Raw genomic sequence first — 5,568 nt, forward strand, 5'->3', positions numbered from 1 at the left:
TCATGTGGGAGAAACCTATGACACCTTCTATGAAAGTCTGTTAGGACAGTAAACACGTGATTCAATGTGTTGCCTGTGTTGCGTAATCTGCTAAGCTTTGAAGGCGTATCCTGTGTCGCCTTTGTGGCAAATTATGAATGTCTATGTGTCATATTCGACCTATATGCACTTGATAGGGATTATAGACAAAACCCTCTTCACCAAGAAGATCGAAGGAGATATTATTTCTATGCATGTCTATGTTGAAAATGTTATTTATGCATTTACATCTTCAACTACAAAAGAAGAATTTATACAACTCATGAAATCTCCAGTTGAAATGAGCATGGTTGTAGAATTAATATTTTCTCTTTTCTTCCAAGTTAAACAACTCAAATATGGGATCTTTGTTTCACTGGAGAAATATGCCAAGAATATTAGGTGAAGATGGTTGGATTAGATGGTGTTGAACTAATGAGGGCACCTACTGGAACAAATGAAAAGCTATCTAAAGATAATCAAAGTGTTGCGACAAACCCAAAAAGATACTATAGCATCATTGGAAGCTTGTGTTTTCCACTACATGCAAGCATGCTATAAGTCTCATCTAAAGGTAATCAAACACATCATCAAATACATTTATAGGATGACTGACCTCAAAAATATGGTTTTCTAAAGAATCTAATATAAACCTAGTAAGTTATAGTAATGTTGATTGGACCAAAAGCAAAAATGATGGAAATAGTACATTTAGTTGTTACTTTTACCTTGGTAACAATTTGGTCTCCTGGTAAAATAAAAGAAAAGCTCCATCTTCTTATCAACTACTAAGGTCGAGCACATTATTGCTTGAAGTTGGTATACATGCTTCTCTAGATGAGATAGATGTTGTTGGATTATAACGTTAAAATAGGAATTGTAATAGTATTCAATTAAAACACCAGTGTGGTAAAAATTTCGTAGAATCCAACACTAGACTCTCACACTAAACGTATTGGCATCAAGCATCATTTTATCAGTAAGTTGGTTGAATTTAAATTTAATGGTGTTAGAATAAATACTAGCTAAAAAATAACTTATTGATGACTTTACAAAAAGACTCAATGCTAACAGGTTTGAAGGGTTGGGAAGTTTACTTTGAATATGTACAGTATAATATAGACTTGATTGTTATTTGAAGGGAGCAAGCAATTAATAAAAATATTTTATATTTATTATGTCATATTTTTCGGTGTTTTTCAAATATTTGTGATAATTTTGAAAGGATATTAATTGCATATTATAATCTCTAAAATTAAGTACTTTTTTCCCCAATTTTTTTCTGAGTTTTACATTCACTACTATATAAAGACCTAGTTTGATCTCTTGGAAATTCTTGAAATCATATTTGTTTCCTCTATCTCTTCAGTCAATACTTTTTTTTAAATGGCTAGAACTAGAAAGTCTAAAATCAATGCTATAAGTTGTTCTCCAACTCTAACTTTTAAAGCACAATGAACTTCCAAGATTGCTTATATAACACCTATCTCTATCATTGGATTTGAGTTACGGGATGCTACAACATGCAACAAATAAAAAACATACAATTCCATTCAAAAATTTAATTTAATTCAATTATCAATAATCATTCATTCAACAATCAAGTTATTTGTACTAAATCGTGATTTAAATCAAGTCTAAGATACTCTAAAAACAATTTGGGAACAAGCAAGGATTAGTTTGAAGCATCACATAAAAATGTTGGGAAAACATGTTTAGAAAATGCAGCGAAAAATAAATTTAGGGAAAGACTAAAGTTTTAAAAATTTTCCAAAACAAGATCTTGGTAAAGTAATAAACACTTAATCAAAATTTTACCTTTTCGATTCATCTAGGATGAGCGCTTCAACCGATTAATCTTCTCCACTATCCTCAAGCTCACATCTGCCGAATGTGGACTCGCTTCGAATTAGAAAATTTTTCACAAAAATTACCAGTGGGGTAATTTGCAATTTCTCTAAACTTTTGGGTCAAGTTTTAAATCAAAAAAATATCTCTAGAAATTTTTTAGAATAATCTCTTTAGAGAATTTTCTACTACAACTTTCTCTTAAGTTCAAGTGTGTGTAAATAATAACACGAGGCTCTCTTTATATAGAGAGAGTTTAAAGAGTTCAACTATGATTAAACTTAATCACTTTAATATTAAATTTAATCTGAATATTAGATTAAATTTAATATTAAATATTATTAAAATAATAGAATGTTTATCTTGTATATACATTAAATTTAATTTAATATTAAACTATTAAAATAATATTATTTTTGAAATGGTTAATCTGAAATCAAATTCTCTTGTAGAGTCCCAGCAAGAGTGTAACTCTTCCACTGCTCAACCACCGATGACCAACCGCCGCCGACCATCGGGACACCGCCATCACAGCCACCGACACTGCCATGTCCAGTGATGTAGGTGCAACACTCTCACAGCATCTCAAGCTGGTTCTGCTGCTGTTGGTTCGGTCTGGGTTAATGACGACCCAATTCGTTCGGTCTAGCCATCGGTTGGACCGTCAGCCCGATTTCACATACTAGGCCCGGTTCTATTTTTTTAGGTCTTGGTCTCGATTTTGGGCTCCTAGGCCCAATTTACGTCTCAGGTCCAATTTTGCAAGTTCAATTAACCATTAGGCCAATTGTCTGACTTGAAAATTAACTTCCAAAAATATCATATTAATTTTAATTGATTTGTTTAATTTAATTTTACTTGATCAAAGTTATTTTTTCCAAAAATCACTTAGATTTTCCAAATTAATTTTTCAAGAAAATTATTTAATTAAATTCTCTAGTTGAACAATTCTTATGACCACCTAATTTAATTCCACATTGAACAAATCGACTCAATTAAATTATTTCCAAAGTCATAAAATTTTCTTTTTATTCAAATGTAGTCCAATCGAGCTCTTTTTGAGCTAGTGGATGGACTAATTGGACATATACAATTAGGCTTTAGTGATTACAATTATGTCCAAAAGCATTGTTCCGATAATTCACAATTACTTAATCATGGAATCAGTCCACAAAAAGTACCATGATTAAAAACTCCTTATTATATACTCTTTACGAAAGCAATTCATCCAACTGCTATGTCCAATGACGTCGTCATGTGTGTGTTGCCCTCATGTGATATCCTTGATTCCTTTGAGTTAAATTCGTTCACTCAATACAATCCTATTTTTATCTCATTGTCACCATTGTGTCTTCTTAATGATTAATCTGACTACTGTTAACAAATGACTGAGATAAATTGCTCGTTCGAGAACAAGCAACCTGTGGCCATGTTCCATATTTATCAATCCACACAATGTCAATGAGAGGATATCATTAACTTTTTAATTGAGCTATGAATTCCACTATTGCTAGTAAAGCCATGTCATACACAAGTCATGTACCCAACATATCGGCTATGGGCTCGATCATCTTTAAAGCATAAGCCTCCACTTATATCAAAGCATATGAGTTGCATACATATGGTCAATGACTAACTCAGAATTTAAGTAAATCAAAACTTAAATGTTACAAGTGAATTAATTTAAAAACGGATTCAGAATTAATTCATCTTGGGTCCAGCCCAATATATCATTCTACCAATGAATATATCTATGTCTCTACTCGTGGAGTCAACTGCTTTGATAGCCAAAACTAGTCATCTCCCCAATTAGAAATATTGTAGACGACATAGTAATCCTTCTCCGTATTTGAAACAAATGCTCACTTTGATTCTTTTATGGGATTATGGACTCATTTATATTATCTATTGAAGTAAGTTGTCTTTCTCGCAATGTAAACGTTCTTTACAATGCCACTTATCTTCAGTTTGAACTTTAGACAATAATTGAGCTAATAATTTCTTGTCACAATTTCGCTATGCATGTAAAACATAAAAGACAGAAATACAAGACATAATAGTGAAATATGAAATTAACTTTATTTATTTATTCATCGTTCAAATAAATAGAAAATAGTTACATGTTTACTATAATATAGGCACATTTATCAACAATCTTCCACTTGCCCTAGTGAAGTAAATGTGTTATTTTTCACATTCTCATATCCTTGACGTGTTTGTTAAAACTCCTAGTTACAAGAGTCTTAGTAAATCGATCTGCAAGGTTATCTTCAGCAGCTCCACGGCCTAGAACGAATACATTTCCCTACGTCGATTTCCTAAAATCTTTATAGGTTTAGAAGTCTAAGTCTGTATATCCAACATGAGTAAGGTCTTCCCTAGAATAGATAAGCATATAATCCCTGGTTTTTTAAGATACCTTAATATATACTTTACAGCTTGCCAATGCCTGAGACCTAGATTCGCCTGATATTGACTAACCATTCCTACTACGAAATAGATATTTGGAAGTGCGCAAAAAATCGCATACATAAGGCTTCCAACTGCTAAAGCATATGGAACCTTACTCATATGCTTTTTTTCTTCTGCTATCTTAAGGCAATCATCTAAAGAAAGATGAAAATCTGATGCAGTCGGCTAAACGTCTGGCTTTGCATCGGTCATTGAAAAATGTTCCAGTACTTTATCGATGTATGAAGCTTGATATAGAGCTATCATTTTATTCTTTCAATCCCTAAGGATTCGAATCCTAAGAATATAACTAGCTTCACTCAAGTCATTCATGCTAAACTGTTGAGCTAACCACAGTTTAATCGATGACAATTCTCCCACATTGTTTCCAATAAGTAGAATATTATTGACATATAAAACGAGAAAGACCACCTTTTTGTCATTTATATTCTTCTAAACACAAGGTTCATCAGTGTTTTGTCCGAATTTAAAAGTCTTGATCGTTTGATCAAATATTTTATTTCATGAGTGGAACGCCTGCTTAAGTTCGTAAATAGATCTTAGCAGTTTATAAATTTTCTACTCCTTTCCTTTGACAACATAGCCAGTGGGTTGAGCCAAGTAAATGGTCCCATAAAGATAGCCATTCAAGAATGTTGTCTTGACATTCATTTTCCAGATCTCTTAATCAAAAGCAGTGACAATGGATTAGAGTATGAGGATAGACTTGAACATGGCTACCGGAGAGAAGGTCTCATTGTAATCGATGCCTTCTTTCTGTATGTAGCCTTTCCCTACAAGTATAGCTTTGTGTGTTTCCACATTCCCTTCTGCATATCTCTTCTTCTTGTAGATCCACTTACTCCTTATGGGTTTAATCCCAATCAGTAAGTCTACAAGTTCTTCAATTTATTACAAAAATTTAGGATTTCTTTTTTTATAGGTGGTCCTCTTGAAAAGAGTGCACTCATTAGTAATGGATGGTTTAACAAAGGATCCAACCGGGTGGTTAAGGACGGATAGGCCACCCATGAATAGGGTATTAGGCATGAGGGTAGTTGATCACTAAGTGATCATCTGAACAATACAAGGTAAGGGTCATTTTCAGGTCTCTCTGGTTGATTCTCGTGCTGCAATGTGTCTCAATCGGAATGAGGTTGGAAAAAGAGGAGGGGGTGGTGATGAGGGAGGTTGGTTCACCTATGTCAAGGTCAAGAGCCGAAAAAAATAGGTAGTGGAGAAGAGAATGGA

Source organism: Gossypium hirsutum, chromosome D06, assembly GCF_007990345.1.
Source record: "Gossypium hirsutum isolate 1008001.06 chromosome D06, Gossypium_hirsutum_v2.1, whole genome shotgun sequence".
Taxonomy (NCBI): Eukaryota; Viridiplantae; Streptophyta; class Magnoliopsida; order Malvales; family Malvaceae; genus Gossypium; species Gossypium hirsutum.